Here is a 19,093-nt window from a genome sequence, read left to right as displayed (position 1 = left end):
CGAGCACAGGCTCCAGACACACAGGCTCAGCGGCCATGGCTCACGGGCCCAGCCGCTCCGTGGCATGTGGGATCTTCCCGGACCGGGTCACAAACCCGTGTCCCCTGCATTGGCAGGCGGACTCTCAACCACTGCGCCACCAGGGAAGCCCTAGAAGCCACTCTTAGAAGTGGCTATTTGTAGAAGATTTTTGGAGAGGCAATATTTAAAAAAATAAAAGCACAACGGAGAAAAAAAAAACCTGACAATTAGTCTTTGCTGGCACATTTGTAATTACAGTGTAAGTGCTTTTTGAATTGTGTCACATACAGCCCTGTAAAGTCCAAAATAAATAAATAAATAAAAGTAATATGAAGTTAATCAGTAGAAATCTCCTACCATTGTCCTAGTTTCCCAATCCTTGGTAAAGTATTTCTTCTAGTACAATGAGCTATCATTTCGCCTAGGACATTTTATTTTGTTGTGTTGCCTATTTTATAATATTTGGCAGGCTTCAGTTTCCCCCTGTTATATCTAGCACCATTTCATCCAAGTTTGATAATACATGAAACCATGCTCATGATCTGAGAATATATTTATTATTTGTTTTATACATTTTTCTTCCAATCAATAAATATTTACTGATCATTCATGGTGACTCATATCCTTACTTAGGCATGAGGAATAAAATGATCTGAGTTTGAGTATAAAAGAAGCTACAATTGCTGAAGGCAGAGGGATCAGACGGATCAGACTGTGCAAAGACTGGGTTCAGAGGGAAGCATAACACATGGGGTGGTAGCTGGAAGGAACTGTACAGGTCTAGTTTCAAGTTACCTTTTAATAGGAAGTAATAGAACATGTTTAAAAAATCAAGGTGAAAATCCAGTTGAGAGGGAATAGTTAAATAAGCAAGGAAGAGAGGAGAGAAGTCAATTGTTAATTTTCCAGAGAAGGCTGAATGGGTCAGAATCCAAAGTGCACATGATGGTATGAGCTTTCGACAGTAGAGAAAAAGACCTTCTCCTAGCCAAATAGAAACAATGTACAAGAGGTTCCAATGTTTTTAGACTTGGATTGGAGAAAGCAGAAATTTGAGTTCTTTATGATTTTCTACAGGAAATAGATGAGTGTATCTTTTGCACAGATGGAGAAAATGAAACATCCAAGATTTGAGAGGACATGAGACTCTGTTTGCATAGGTGGGAAAAGTGAATGAGTCAGACAAATATGATAACATCACTGTTAGGTATCAAGAACTAATTTGAAATTGATGGTGTTGAATTTGTAGTGGGGCCAATCTTTCCTGTTGTTTTACCTATTCCAGTAATGCTTGACAGTTCACACATTTGGTAGAAATGAAAATGGTTTCAACATTTTCTAGAAGGTAATTTGCAAAAAAAATGTTTAAATGTCTCAAAAAACCACATACTAAATAACTAGGCAATATCAATCGCCAAAATATGTGGTGATAATGTAATTATTAATAGAAACAAAGTCATATATATTATGGTTAAATATGGTTTAATATTTTATTTTGGAAATAACACAAATATCTAAATTAATACATATTAAAAATAATTTTTATTATTTCCATGTATGAAATATTCTGTAAGCAATAAGATGAAGTCTTCTATTTCCTAATATTGAAAGCTTTCCCTCATATTAGGTATAGAAAAATAAATCATAGGATGTATATTACATGATATAATTTATTAGAAATGTATATAAAAATGCAAACAAAAATATTTAAGGTTATATCTCAGGGTAGATTATTTATTCTTGAATGATAGAATTCAAGTCAAATATTGGACCTTTTATTTATCTGAAGTATGTTTTATTTCATCAGAAATTCTGTATATTTGTTTCATCCTATTGTTTTGTTAATCCATGTAATTTCGTTAAGAATTTTCTCAATCAATTCCTCATTTATTAAAAAGTACTAGTAATATAGTTCAAAACCATAGTCAGCATATATGTGAAACTTAGTTCAAGGCTGTAAATGAACATTAATTAATTTCTTAGTTTAGCATAATCTCCACTTCTGAAGTAACCTCTCATTATTTGGAGAATGGATTTTTCTGTGATTTAGCCAAAAGGGAGTGACAGCCTCCTTATATGAGCCCTGTGTCCACATCCTCAGTCTTCTGGTCAAAGTGATTGATTCATTGATGATATACGCATTATCCTAATCAGTCCTGCTAAAGTGACTCCCTAGAGTTTTCCAAACCAAAGACAAGGTAAGAAAGAATGTTTTACACAATTTACATTGTCACAAAGCTGTAAAAATATCACCCTCAAACTGCTAAGGAGTCTTTTTCATTTCTGAGAAAATTCTCTGGGAAAAATAAGCCAACACACTTGAGGGAGTCTAGTCCTTACACTTCAGAGTTTATTTTTTTATACAATTCTAACATTCTTGGGCTAGCCCAGGATTTTTCTAGTGAATTTCCTTTTAGTTTGATGGAGGTTTGTAATATTAGAAATAGGATGATATTTTATTAATGAAGACCTAATACTATCTACCCAGAATTTAATATTTCATAGAAAAATTTTACTAAGCTATTTGTTATAGGTTCTATTTAAATCAAAATTATTTTTAGAAAGGTTATGGGATATGTGAGTTCTATGTCCACTATCCATTTTATTATGATGCATTTTTTTAAGTCAAAACAATAAAAAATTTGCCTATTTCCCATGTTTAATTGCAAAATCAAATTAATTATCAAATGCATTTTTAAAATGTATTGATACTTTTACACAATTCATTGTTAAGATAAAAATATATGAATGAATGAATAAATGCATGAATGAATGAATGAATTCTTAGTTCTACTTCCTAGAAATAATAATTATGAGGAAGAGAAGGATGAGGGGGAAGAGGAGGAGGAGGATAAATGTGAAAATTTTTCACAGCGTGATATATAAATGATAAAATTTTTTTTAATTGGGAAATATTTTATATAAAGTTGTATGCACTGTTTTTACTTAACATTATGTTGTGAGCCTCAAGAGTTCAAGAATAAGAATTGTTGTAAGTAAATTATATTTTCTCTATATGAAATTTAAATTCAAAAGAAACCCTAGAATCTTTAACCTTGATAACCTCTTTGAAACAGAATTATAACCTTTGATAACCTCTTTGAAAGTTGTACTTAGATTCTTGGTATAATTTCTCAATTGCTTTCTTCTCAATTTCTTTATTAGGTTAAATTAAACATAGGATTCATATTAATGACTATCACTTATCAGGCATAATACATGCACAGACACACACAGATACAATATAAAATTAGCTACCTAGCTTGAAAATTTAACAAAACTAGTATTTTAATTCCCATGGAGACAGGCATGTAATACTTTATTTTTGTACTTTGTATAAGTTGAAATATATACTGTTTTAGTGTACAACTTGCTTGATAATTTTTAACTTGAATTATTCTAAATTATCCAATTATTCTATGGAAACAGCAGGTTTTTAAATTTATTCACAATATGATAGTATTTTATGTGCATTCAAATAATATTGATTAAGTTGATACAATCTGATTAGATTAAATATAATGAAGGAATATCTAAAGGAAAATATAAAGCTCTATTTTAATTTAAGGACATATTTTATTCTTTCACTACACTTCTGATTTAAATTCACTTTTGGTTTACTTCTCTCTTTCTCTAACCCACTAAATTACTTCTCTATGAAAAGTAAAGAATCAAGTATGTTGTTTTCTCACCACTTCTGATTCAGTAGTAATATAGTAATCTGTATATTTTTCCCCCAACTAATCTTTTTATTAATAGTCTAGTTTCTTATTTGACTTAGAATCCAGATAATTGCAGCAGTGATCAACTTAACTGTCTTTGGTTAAGAAACACAATCAAGACTGCTTCCTTATTTTCTTCTCTTCCTCAGTTATGGTGCATCACTGATCTCTTTCTGTTGACAACATTGCCCTGCTGTAGCACTGCTTATTTCCCAGGGGACTCAAACTATCATAAAGAAAATTCTTAGTCTAGAGCACAAAACCATACTGAGTCAAGACTTAAAGATAATACATGATATTTAATCACAGCTGAGGAATTATAAACAGTTGAAATGAATCTTTAAAAAGAAGAAAAGTCAAAGAAACATTTTATTATTTTTAAAGGAAGAACTAAATAAATCTGTTTGGATGTCTGAATCGCAATTCTCTGCTAAACTACTTATGCTATAAGTTATGCTGTAACTTATTGTAGGCTTGTATATCATTTTATTTAAATCATTTTAGTAGCCTCATATTATCTGTCTTGTCTTCAGTGTTTGTCCATCTTCCCATTTACAGCCAATTCATTCTGCAGTGTTAACAAATTAATCTAAAATTAACAAATAATATGAACAAAACTGTGTTCTCTCTCTTTACTGCTTAAACAAAAACACCACCATCACCAGCAACCAACAAATAAATAAAGAATAAACACAAAAATAGTCTCAGCTCCTTGGTTTGTTTTTCAAATACCTATAAATTCTCTCCCAAACCTACTTTTCAGCCAGCTTCAGAGCCACTTGCCAACACAAACACTACTGTCCAACCAATTTCATCATTGTACTCAAAGCAGTGACTTGCTTTCCTGTCTTTTAAGTCCTCATTGTGTGCATTGAAAATTTTATGTTCATTCGGGGCAAGCTCCAACATCAACAACTTTTTCGTACCGCCTTTTATTAATTAATGTGCCCTCGATTACTATATATTTTCTCCTTCCTCCTAAAGCACCTAGATATCACACCATCTCTTCTGACTGATCAGTTGATACTGAACATGCACATCTTTCTGAACTCAGAGATACTTGCATTCTGAGGTTACATGATAAAATTTTGTACTTGAAGATGATGTTTGTCATGCACATGTATTGTTATAAAGCCTTATTGAATGCCAGTTGCCACTTATTCTAGGAATTGGGCTAGGCTTTGGGTTAAAAATAAGAGAATTCTCCCTTGCAAGAAGTGTTAGAGGCAAGTAGAAACAAGGCAACTTATAATAATTTGCAAAGAATGCACTCATATACTGATGATGAGTATAGATATTGGTATGACCAATCTGAAGAGAAATTTGTTAAATTGTATCAAAAGCCTTGAAAATATATATAAAACATGATTCAGCAATTATACTTTTTACATTTTAGAGATAAGCAAGTTGATTACAAATAAAGTATTCTTAGCATAGTTTATATTGGAGAATTTTTCTAGGTAGTAAGCTGGGACAATTGTAAGCCTTAACCCCATTTGCTTCCTATCTTCCAAGGATTATCATTCTTTGTTACCTAAAGTTTAAAATCTTGAATATATTTGTTTCATACAGCTTATCGCTCTTTGATAGTTGTTTCAAATAGTAGGGTAACTCTGGTCACTGCTTCTATATCTTGGCCAGGAATAGACTCTTGTCTATTACTTTCATTTTTCTTCTGTACATAATGATTCTTTTTATTCTTGTTGACTAAAATAAAGTTCTCTTTATATTTGGTTTTCAATAGTCTTACTGTGATGTGTCTTGGTATGTGTTTCTTTATAATTGTCTTGCTTTGGATTCTCTGAGCTTCTTGGATCTGACTTTGCTGTTTTTTGTTAATTTGGGAGAAATCTTAGCTATTATCTTTCTTATATTTTTCTACCTCACTCTCTATTTTCCTACTGAAACAAAAAATACATATATATTAGAAATTTGATATTGTCCTCTTAGGTTCTATGATTTGTTTGTTTTCTCTTTGATGTTCTCATTTTAGTTCCATTTGAATAGTTTCAATTGTACAGTTTCAGAGCATTCTTTGCTCTGGTGTGTCCAGGTAATTGTAACTGCACTAAAGAAATTCTTCATTTCTGATACTGTGTTTTCAATTTTTAACATTTTAATTAGATTTTTTACAGTTTATTTTACTCTGATGAAATTTTTTTTTCCATTTATATGTCCATTTTTCTAAACTATTTTCTTTGATATATAAATATAGTTACTCCAAAGCGTTGATAGTTCCAACATCTGGGCTTATCTATTCCTACTTATACTGACTATTTTATCTTTTTATAATGGGTAGTTTATTACTGCTTATTTTATGTTTCATAGTTTTTTGATGACTTGTGTGCAAAAGAACTATAGATACTGAGTTAAATATCATGTATGTTTTCACATGGGTGTGCCTCTTTTTTCAGGTCTCTGGGGCATTTGAATCAATCTAGACAGTAATTGATCTTGGTTTGAGGTTTATTGTTGCTATAACTATCTTAATTGAACTACAGACTTCAAATCCCTTCAGTGATTGACAGTCACTACCTCATTTTTAATGTGCCACCTAAACTGCCAGATGGTTTTTCTCAGTATTCTTGCTCCATGTGCATATTTCAGCAGGTCCTGCACTTCTGCTGCTTCACAGACCAAGTTGCTCAACAAGCACCTGTTCTTCTTCAGGACAAAGCAGGGTCAGGTCAGTGGAACTCACCCCCCCCCCAGAAGCAGTCAGATTTTGCTTCCTATTAAAGGTTCCCAGGGGCTGGAAGATTTCATCTCTATTCCCAGTTGATTTTTTTTTAAACATCTTTATTGGAATATAGTTGCTTTATAACGGTGTTTTAGTTTCTGCTTTATAACAAAGTGAATCAGTTATACATAGACATATGTCCCCATATCTCTTTCCTCTTGCATCTCCCTCCCTCCCACCTTCCCTATCCCACACCTCTAGGTGGTCACAAGGCACCGAGCTGATCTCCCTGTGCTATGCAGCTGCTTCCCACTAGCTATCTAGTTTACATTTGGTAGTGTATATATGTCCATGCCACTCTCACTTTGTCCCAGCTTACCCTTCCCCCCCCACAAATCCTCAAGTCCATTCTCTAGTAGGTCTGCGTCTTAATTCCCGTCTCATCCCTAGGTTCCCTGTTGATTACTACTCTGTATTTATGCAGGGCCTGGAGCACAAATGGGCCTTGCTTAGCACTTCTGTTCCAGTCTCAGAACTTAGCAGGCCCTGAATGTCTGTATCAACAAGGGGGCTGTCCCAGCCACCTCTCCTGCTCCCAGTCTTTCTCATGAGCACTTGGTGGATGCCCACTATGAAGGGCTAATTATTAGTAATTGAGGACCCCTCTTGTATCTAGGGTTTCTACCAGTTCAAGACTCCCATGTTAGCCTACACACTTGGCCTCTAAAAATTCACTTAATTTTCAGGTGTCTTCTTCTTATGTACTTTTATGACTGCTACCTCCTTCTTCTATGATCTGCCAAAGTTAAAATAGTTGATATGTTTCCACTGTCCTCAGAGTAGCTGATCATCACCCTTTGGAATTCAGTTTACCTGCTGCCTTGCAATCTCAGTGTTTCTCATGAGTTCAAAAATGTATAATTTTGTATATTGCCTGGATTTCTCTCATTGTTAGTTAAAGTGAGAGTGACCTTGTTGTGTAGTTTTCCACATTCTAAGCTAAAGCAAAAGTCATACATATCTAGGAACTATTGACTAGAGCCTGAACAATGTAACTTTTACATTATTGAGTGCTGGATATTGCCTCCCTTTAAAGAAAATAAGAGGTTTTTTTAGTTAGGTAGTTACCAGACTTCTCAATTATCTGGATCCTTTTGAAGCTCATCTTAAGCTCTGTTACTATGAGTTAAAAACAGGCTGCAAGGGCTTTCCTGGTGGCGCAGTGGTTGAGAGTCCACCTGCGGATGCAGGGGACACGGGTTCATGCCCCGGTCCGGGAGGATCCTACATGCCACAGAGCTGCTGGGCCCGTGAGCCATGGCCACTGGGCCTGTGAGTCTGGAGCCTGTGCTCCGCAACGGGAGAGGCAACAACAGTGAGAGGCCTGCGTACCGCAAAAAAAAAACAAAACAAACAAACAAAAAAAACCAGGCTGGAAGCCAGGAATAATTCAAGTTTACTAAGGCAAAGTCTTTATTGTGTGTCCACTAAATGCACCAGGCGTTCAGGGAGGATTCTCCACCTTGACTAGTCATAACTAGAATGTCTCTCAGCCTAGTATGAGCTGTGAGAATTGTTCAGCTTGTATCTCTGAAGTCATTCTTTGCCTATGCTAATGGGGTTTCATCCTACTTACGTGCAGCTCAGTATTGGACGACAGATGCAAGGAGAAATTCAACTAGTTTTTAGAGATATTCTTTCTGTATACCTTCCTTCTCTCTGTCACTCTACCTGTGAAACTACAGGTGTATCTGCTTTCTCAGTCTCTGTCTCAATTCCGTGAGGCTGCTATCCTGTACTGTTTTCTAGAGACTACCTCCTGGCAGAAAGCCAATGAAATTGTAGGGCTCACCAGGGATCATAAGTGGATCTATTTCTCTAAGGGATTATAGTCATGTGTTTCCTATTGTTTGAAGACTGGGATAAGTTGGGTTTTTTTAAGTGTATTTTTCCAGTTTTATAGTTGTTTATAGAGGGGCATATGAATGGTACCAGTAACTCCATCATGTCAACAAGTAGAAGACTTTTAAACGTTGTTATGCACAAAAATTTGCCCCCTCTGTTGAAATTTGCTTGAGAGAATACGTAAATGTTTTGAGAGCCTGTTTGACCTTGTGGGTCAGCCTAGACTTCAAAATCAGTCTCACATATTCTGATGAAGCGACTATTACACATGCTTTGGTTTAATGGGAATCTCCTCAAATTCAGATAAAGTATGAATTGGCAAATGAATGTCATGTTATGTAGATTTTTATTTCAGAAATATTAAATGTGTTTTGCTTAATTTTTAGATTTGCAAATGCTGCCACTTTATTTTCTAAAGGTTATACAACTCTTTATTATTTATAACTTTTAATTTTTTTTTCCATATAGCAATGCAAAATTCTTTTGATATTTGTCTTTTGGGATTGGCCTACAAAGATGAATATATTTTCTCTACTTCATAATGCTATATAACTATTAGTTTTGCATGAAAATGTAATGGCATAAAGCCACTCATCATTTAAAAAGTAAAGTCTGGCTCATGCAGGAAATGCACTTACCATATTAAAATGTCCTTTAAGGCATTACTTAATCAAAATAATTGAACATATGGAGAAACAAATCTTAGCACTTTAATTTAATTGTTACAGAAAATACTACATTAACTGCTGATCCTTTGAGAAATTCAGAACAAGAGAAAATATTGCCTCTTCATAAAAGCACTGGCAACTTCCTATTGAGTTGGGAAAGGCAGTATATACACCTATCAAACAAGCATCAATTTATTGGATCATTACATAAAAGGCAATAGTTATTGGAAGAGAGTGGTACTTTATCCATTTCAATTTGAAGTAAGCCATAGTATAACAAATTAAAAAGAAAAAATTAGGTAATTGATATCTAGTAAAAGTTTTTAAAAGTTCCATATTTTAGAATATAGCTATTCAATAAACTAAAGTATGAAGTCAATATATCTCTTATAAATTAGATTAGTATAGCATGACCATATGGATACCATAAAGACTGAAATGTATTCTTTCACTCTGAAGACAAGTTTGTTTAAAAGTTTCATTAGTGCCAGTATGGATGTGGGTATGTTTTTTATTTAATGCAAATGGATACTTTTCACAAATTTTATTATTTTCTTCATATCATAAACTAAACACAAGTGACCACAAGTAATGTGTTATAAATTCCCACAGGTCATTTAGCATTTCTTCATTCATTATCCTGAGTAAAATTTTGAATGGAATAGAACTCTACACTATGCAAGATGTGAATTTTTTCCAAATAGGTTTTGCTACATAACACAAAACTTATATTAAAACTTTATTCTTAACATAATAATACGTGATTCTCTGTGTTCCAGAATAAATTATAATGTGGGAGATTCAATTTTTTAAAAATTCTGTTATTGCTTTTGTGATTTAGAAAGGAACAAAGGAGAAAAGGATTAGAAAATGGTAGTGCAGTTTCTCAGTTAGGAATTTTGACAACTATCTACTGCCAGCTGCCAGTAATAGTCTTATTATCCTCAGGTTATCCAATTATAAATGTCTGCCTCACCTTTCACTGGCATTAGGTAAGTATGTAAGTATGTAAGTATTATGTAAGTATGCATGACTAATGCACAGGGACATAGGGTCACAATTTGTTTTTTACATAGCCCATTCTATGAGACTGTCCCTAGCAACCTAGTATTTCCACCAAAAATATTTGGATTATATTTTTTCTATTTAAAAGTTCACCCAAGGATAGCAATCAAATTGGTCAAAGAAACCTCAATGGAAAGATTTTTTAAAGGTCATGAATTTTATGATTTGAATCTAGTCTCAGAGCTTTGTACCCAAGAAACAATTTTGAGAAAAAGATCTTCAATAAATATTAGACACAGCCAGTATATTCAATCTAGACTAAAACAAATCATTAGATATGTTTTTCTTTTTACATATTTCTGTAAACATTATTTACTGATGAATTGATGGAGTTAATAACTGAGAGTATATTTCCTTAATGCCCATAAACAAAGTTTTGTTAAATTAACAACCCACAGATAACAAACAATTCTAATCTGCTAAAATTTACATGCAATGCCCCATTTATTGGTCTCAACCAGCCTATTGGTTATGTATTATTATCATCATCATTATTATTAATATTATTGTTAATTTTTTTTTTTTCAGTACGCGGGCCTCTCACTGTTGTGGCCTCTCCCATTGCGGAGCACAGGCTCCGGACGCGCAGGCTCAGCGGCCATGGCTCACGGGCCCAGCTGCTCCGCGGCACGCGGGATCTTCCCAGACCAGGGCACGAACCCGTGTCTCCTGCATCGGCAGGCGGACTCTCAACCACTGCGCCACCAGGGAAGCCCTATTGTTAATATTTTAAAGATTAAGAGATAGAAGTTTAGAAAAGTTCAACTTGAGGAAAATTACATTTAGTTAGTGACTAAATCCAAGTCTGTCCGATGGCCAAGACTTGCTCTTAATCCTTATACTATATTACATTTGGTTTTTCCACAATGCCAATATTTTGCTGAATTAAACTAGTATAAATTGCTAAGTGACACAGAGTAGATGTTCAATTCTGAATATAATATTAGTTGCTTTGCACTCTGTTATTTCACTTACTGGATTCATGTACATTAAAAAAAGGTCATGTCTGCTCTTAGATAGGTATATTATGAATAACTTACATGGACAAAAAGTACCAACTAAGAGTGTATCATGACACTTGTTTAGCTCAAGAGTTATTGAAAATCAATATTTGTTTTAAAACAAAACACTGATTATCCACCAATATAATTTCAAAATAAAGTGTAAAAATAAGAAATAACTATTTTTGCTCATGTAGTAGTTCTCTTATGACATAGTATTTAAGGTACATTGTAGATTCCTTTTTAGATGCATATGTTAGATACCCTTGACATGTTATTTCTATTTTTGAGTAATGTTTTAATTAGAGGATGGTCATGCATCCTTTCTATGCATGATGTACTGATAATAATAAATTAGAAATAATAGTCTGCTTGAAACCCCATTTGATAAAACCTTTAGAATTTATTAATTATTAATTCTGAAAATTTTATTCTCATTGGTGAATCATATTATATTTTATTATGACATTGTTGTGAAATTCTAGTTTATGAATTGGAGTTCATTACTGTGGCAATTTCAGTGTCCTTTCTAAGTGTCCTTTATCTCTTCACAAAATGTGTACACAATACTGGACTTTCATTTGATCTCACTGTTCATATTTTATTCTCTTTTAAACTGCCTTACTTACATAAATCATTCTCCTTAGATTGGATATTAGTAATTTCGTATAAGACAGGAACCATTTGATGAGCAATTCAATCTTGTTGTTGCAAGGTTAAAAAAGGCAGGTGTCTTAGAAGTCTGTCTGAACTAACTTAAATGATCTCATTTCAAGTGTGACCCAATCAAGGCTCTTCTATGCTACTAGGTATCAAAATTCCAATGCTTAATATTTGTTCAGAAAATACAAATATTACTGTTTTCTTTGGTTCTTGCAGTCAAATGTGCATCTATTATCCTTGGTATCTCTACCTATTGGTGTAAATTGGCATGCTTTAATGAAAAAGATAAAAATTCTAAACACAGAGTAGCTACAACATTATAAAAAGGTAAAAGTATAGAATATATTTACAACAAATATAGAAATAAGAGGAAAACTTGGTAACAATAATTATAAAGTTTGAAGTCAAAAAGTAATTGACTTGGGCTTCCCTGGTGGCGCAGTGGTTGAGAGTCCGCCTGCCGATGCAGGGGACGCGGGTTCATGCCCCGGTCCAGGAAGATCCCACATGCCACAGAGTGGCTGGGCCCATGAGCCATGGCCGCTGAGCCTGTGCGTCCGGAGCCTGTGCTCCGCAACAGGAGAGACCACAACAGTGAGAGGCCCGCATACCGCAAAAAAAAAAAAGTTATTGACTTAAGCTAAAATACTTTTTAATAGTTTGATGATATTGTACAATTATTAATACTTTTTAAAGCAATTCTTGGGAATTCCCTGGCAGTCCAGTGGTTAGGACTCCACACTACCACTGCTGAAGGCCCAGGTTCAATCCCTGGTCGGGGAACTAAATTCCCACAAGCTGTGTAGAGTGGCCAAATAAATAAAACTATCTTAAAAAATAATAATAAAATAAAGCAATTCTTTCTTTATCTGTAAAATAGGTCTAATAGTAGCTACCATATAGGCTTTGTTTAGCAAGAAACACCTGCTTACCCCTCCAGGGAAGAAACTCCACTGCATAGAGGAATACAAAGGGCATGACAATGCTTGCTACCAGGAGCAGCAGTCCAAGGATATCAACACACTACAAGTGTCAGAGTTGTCAAGAAAGACATAAATGCAGACACTAGAAAGCATAACACTTTACTAACATAAAGAAGGGACAGAGCAAGATCAGCTTCAATAGTGAGTGTCAGTAGCCCATGGTCAGTGGGTTTCACCCAGCAACTGACAGAGAGATGGTTTGCATGTACCTCTCATGTGCTGGAGGCAAAGGATGTTTTCCCTCCTCTCTGGGAACAGATATAGCAGTGGAGTTGGCCAGGTATCATGTGATGCACTTACCTTAAGCAGAACAAAGAAGTATACATCAAAGCCAGAACTGGAAAAGATATTCTCAAACAAGGGTATGTGATTTGTACAAGCTGTGAGGGCTCCTTACTTCCATGTAAAAAATGTTTCAGGCTTAAGACAGCTCTTACACAACCATACAAGGGTGGGCAGGTTGTGCAAGTCTGCTTATTCCAATAGGCTTCATTTGAATATTAATTAAAATAATGTATGGGATAGTTAAAATATGATAATAAATGGATAAACATATCATACTCCTGCATATGAAAAAAATATATGTTGTACACATGCTTGAATTAATTTATAGTTCATGGAATTTAAAATAAAATACTAGTAGGATTTCTTTTTTAACTCAGAAAAATGCTCTTAAAATTATATTACTAAAAAAAAATACCAAAGATATTATAACATATTTCTAAAAGAAAAAAAAAAAGACTGGTCATGACAAAACATCAGTAATAGCTTAAGAATAATGAAAACAATTAAATGAATCAATTTCTGCAGGAATGCAATATGTATGAATAAAAAAGACAGCATCAAATACTACTAAGAGAATAGAAGTATCATTCAATGAATAAATATTTAGTCAATTTAAAACCTGATTTCATACATTATATCAAAGTAAATTTGAGATTTATCAGTTTAGTGAAAGTTTTTAAAAGATTTAAAACTTTAAAAATTGAATTAGACATATCAAATTTAGTAGGTGGGCATAACATTATAATCTAAAAGCTTTTGAATATCAATAATATAAATAAAATGTTTTAAATGGGAAGAAGTAAATACTGTATACAACCAAAATTTATTCAAATTAGCTCTATCCTGACAAGTATATATGAGAAACAAAGAGAAATATCAAATGAATAGAAAATGAAACAAAAACAATCTGTAGCACAAAGACAGAAAAGAATAACTCACAATAAAGAGCAGAATACAGTTGACTTTTGAACAACATGGGTGTGAAGTGCAAGGGTCTACTCACTAGTGGAGTTTTTTCAGTAAACATAGTACTATGTTTATGACCCACAATAGGTGGAATCCCTGCATACTGAATGGGCTGATAAGAGAGCTGATTATGGGGTTTGAACAACTAGCGATTTTGGCAAACCAGGTGGGTCCTGAAACAAATCCCCAGCAGAAACTGAGGGACAACTTTATTAAAATTTGAAAATTATTTAACTTGAAAATTAATAAGTGTAACTAATATTGAGTGCTTTATTAATGCTTAGTTTAATGCAAATGACTTAGCAGGATTGATCTTGTTTAATTATCAGGAAAACATAGTATGTTATTTTCTACTGTTTAAGAAAACAACATCTCAAAACAGAATATAGTGAAGCTATGGTCATTGTAAATTAACCTTGCAAGAAATAATGCTAAACACAGAATCAACTACTGAAAGTGTTGTTTTTCATGGAGCTAAGTTTTCACAGTATATCTTTGTGGTAAACAGCATGAGCTCTGATGTCTCATTGCCTGATATTGTATCTGAGTTTGCCGTACATTTGTTCTATGATCACAAGAGATATAACCTCTCTGTGTTTCTGTCCTCATATCAATTAAGTGGGAACAGTAAGACTATCTACCTTATAGGGTTCATGTGATAATAAATAAATCAAAACACATGAAGTTCTAACACCATGCCAGGCATGACATAAGTCCCAACTAGTTCTTTCCTGTGTGTAAAACAGAGAAAGAACTAAAATACAAATGGCACACATATATGTAACAGAAACATTATTAATTTTATAATTAAAGCACATACATATATAAATGTATACAATTAAAATTTATACATGTAACTATATACTAAATAATTTACTTTAGTTCAAGAAATTAAAACTATTTCACCAAGTTGTAGTTAATTTCTTATTTATATATTTGAAAGAAAAAAGAAAAACAATTAGGAACTTACATCACAGTCCTCAAAAAAAGAGTCATTGATAAAAATTTTGTTTTTAAAATACTCTGGTTACTTTTTGTTAATTCTGTTGTATAATTCAGAAGCTCTGATTATCCAACTGGGCATCCAATAATACAACTCAGTTGAATTCTGACACTAATTCCTGAAGTTAGTGTCAGACTCCATGGTAAAGAGTTCAGGGACTGTAAGAATTAACATTGTTAAAATATCCATACTACCCAAAATAATCTACAGATTCAACATAATCACTATCAAAATTCCAATGGCATTCTTCACAGAAGCAGAAAAAATGATCCTAAAATTTCTATGAAACCACAAAAGACCCTCAATAACCAAAGCAATCTTGAGAAAGAGCAAAGGAAGAGGCATTTCACCTTCTGAATTCAAACTATATTACAAAGCTCTAGTAATCAAAACAGTATGGTACTGGCAAAAAACAGGCACACAGACAAATGACACAAGATCAAGAGCCCAGAAATAAACCCACATATATAGTCAACTGATATTTGACAAGGGAGTCAAGAATATACAATGCAGAAAGGATAATCTCTTCAGTAAATGATATTGGGAAAACTGAATAACCACATGCAAAAGAATGAAATGACACCTATCTGACACGACTCACAAAAATTAACTTGAAGTGGATTAAAACTTAAAGATAAGACCTGAACCCATAAAACTCATGGAAGAAGACACAGGGAAAAAGTTCCTTGACATTGGTCTTCACAGTGGCTTTTTGATTTGACACCAAAAGAACAAGCAACAAATGCAAAAATAAGTGGGACTACATCAAGCTAAAAGGCTTCTGTACAAGAAGAGAAACAATCAATAAAATGAAAAGGAAACCTACAGAATGGGAGCTGACATTGGCAAGCTGTATATCTGATGTGGGACTAATGTCCAAAATATACTAGAAACTCAATAGTTAAAGAAAATAAAATTAAAATAACCCAATTTTTTAAAATGGGCAAATGAACTGAATAAACACTTTTCCAAAAAAGATATACAAATGGTCGACAGGTATATAAAAAAAGTGCTGAATATCACTAATCATTAGGGAAATGAAAAGCAAAACCACAATGAAATATCACCTCACACATGTTGGAATGACTGTTATCAAAAAGATAAACAATAACAAGGGATGAAGAGTATTTGGAGAAAATGGAATGCTTGTACACACAATTGATGAGAATATAAATTTCTACAGTCACTAAGAAAAGCTATGAAGATTCATCAAAAAAAAACCCAAGAAACAATAGAACACCATGTGATCCAGCAATCCCACCTCTGAGTATACATCCTAAGGAAATGAGATCCGTGTCTGAAAAAGATATCTGCACTCCCATGTTCATAGCAACATTATTCACAATAGCCAAGATATGGAAACAACTTAGTTGCCCACTGATGGATGAATGGATAAGAAAATGTGGTGTGTATATAGCGGAATGTTATTGAGCCATTAAAAAAAAAAAAAAAAGGAATCCTGTCATTTACAAAAACATGGATGAACGTGGAGGATATTTGCTAAGTGAAATAAGCCAGACATAGAAAAACAGTGCATTGATTAACTTATATGTGAAATCTGAAAAAGTTAAACTCCTAGAAAGAGATTAGACTGGTGGTTGTCAGGGACTGGGAGAAAAGGAGAAGATAGGGAGCTCTTGATCATCGGGTACAATCTTTCAGTTATAAGATGAATAATTTCTGGGAATCTGATGTATAGCATGGACACTATAATTAATAATACTGTATTTTATACTTTTATTTGCTAAGAGAGTAGATCTTATGTGTTCTCAACACATGCAAACACACATACAGAGATCCTGGAAATGAAAATTAGCTTGATTGTGGCAATCATTTTATAATCTATACATATATCAAACTATCACATTGTATACCTTTAATAAACTCAATTTTTATTTGAAAATTATACCTTGGTAAAACTGAAAAAAAATCAAGGAGGAAAAATAAGATATTTATCCTCACTCTGTATAGTAAACATTTGACTGGAGTTACTAGTCAGTAAAATCATACAAAAAGAAAGAAACTAAAGGGAAAAAAAAGAAATGGTAAGGGAAGAAGAGGGGATGGAATGAAAAACAACATAAAACCAAACAAGTATATATATGGGAAGGAAAAATGTAAAAATTAGTTTATTTGTAAAAGACACCTTCAAATACCTTAAAAGTCTTTTAAAAATGTTCAAAATTGCTTTAGAAATAAGTGAATTATCAAGATCACAAGATGTAAGATCAATATACAAAATTCAAGTATAGTTTAATACAGCTCAAAAAAGAAATTAAAAATTTAAGTTTACATTTCCACTAAGACCAGGAACAAGACAAGGTTGCCCATTCTCACCACTATTATTCAACATAGTTTTGGAAGTTTTAGCCGCAGCAATCAGAGAAGAAAAGGAAATAAAAGGAATCCAAATCGGAAAAGAAGAAGTAAAGCTGTCACTGTTTGCAGATGACATGATACTATACATAGAGAATCCTAAAGATGCTACCAGAAAACTACTAGAGCTAATCAATGAATTTGGTAGAGTAGCAGGATACAAAATTAATGCACAGAAATCTCTGGTATTCCTATACACTAATGATGAAAAATCTGAAAGTGAAATTAAGAAAACACTCCCATTTACCATTGCAACAAAAAGAATAAAATATCTAGGAATAAACCCACCTAAGGAGACAAAAGCCCTGTATGCAGAAAATTATAAGACTCTGATGAAAGAAATTAAAGATGATAAAAATAGATGGAGAGATATACCATGTTCTTGGATTGGAAGAATCAACATTGTGAAAATGACTCTACTACCCAAAGCAATCTACAGATTCAATGCAATCCCTATCAAACTACCACTGGCATTTTTCACAGAACTAGAGCAAAAAATTTCACAATTTGTATGGAAACACAAAAGACCCCGAATAGCCAAAGCAATCTTGAGAACGAAAAATGGAGCTGGAGGAATCAGACTCCCTGACTTCAGACTATACTACAAAGTTACAGTAATCAAGACAGTATGGTACTGGCACAAAAACAGAAATATAGATCAATGGAACAGGATAGAAAGCCCAGAGATAAACTCACGCACATATGGTCACCTTATCTTTGATAAAGGAGGCAAGAATATACAGTGGAGAAAAGAAAGCCTCTTCAATAAGTGGTGCTGGGAAAACTGGACAGGTACATGTAAAAGTATGAAATTAGAACACTCCCTAACACCATACAGAAAAATAAACTCGAAATGGATTAAAGACCTAAATGTAAGGCCAGACACTATCAAACTCTTAGAGAAAAACATAGGCAGAACACTCCATGACATAAATCACAGCAAGATCCTTTTTGACCCACCTCCTAGAGAAATGGAAATTAAAAACAAAAATAAACAAATGGGACCAAATGAAACTTAAAAGGTTTTGCACAGCAAAGGAAATCTTAAACAAGACCAAAAGAGAGCCCTCAGAATGGGAGAACATATTTGCAAATGAAGCAACTGACAAAGGATTAATCTCCAAAATTTACAAGCAGCTCATGCAGCTCAATAACACAAAACCAAACAATCCAGTCCAAAAATGGGCAGAAGACCTAAATAGACATTTCTCCAAAGAAGATATACAGACTGCCAACAAACACATGAAAGAGTGTTCAACATCATTAATCATTAGAGAAATGCACATCAAAACAACAATGAGATATCATCTCACACCAGTCAGAATGGCCATCATCAAAAAATCTAGAAACAATAAATGCTGGAGAGGGTGTGGAGAAAAGGGAACCCTCTTGTACTGTTCGTGGGAATGTAAACTGATACAGCCACTGTGGAGAACAGTATGGAGGTTCCTTCAAAAACTACAAATAGAACTACCATACGACCCAGCAATCCCATTACTGGGCATATATCCTGAGAAAACCATAATTCAAAAAGAGTCATGTACCAAAATGTTCATTGCAGCTCTATTTACAATAGCCGGGACATGGAAGCAACCTAAGTGTCAATCATCGGATGAATGGATAAAGAAGATGTGGCACATATATACAATGGAATATTACTCTGCTATAAAAAGAAACGAAATTGAGATATTTGTAGTGAGGTGGATGGACCTAGAGTCTGTCATAGAGAGTGAGGTAAGTCAGAAAGAGACAAAC

The sequence above is a fragment of the Tursiops truncatus genome, chromosome 4 (assembly GCF_011762595.2).
Source record: "Tursiops truncatus isolate mTurTru1 chromosome 4, mTurTru1.mat.Y, whole genome shotgun sequence".
Taxonomy (NCBI): domain Eukaryota; kingdom Metazoa; phylum Chordata; class Mammalia; order Artiodactyla; family Delphinidae; genus Tursiops; species Tursiops truncatus.
This window is presented reverse-complemented; position numbering follows the sequence as displayed.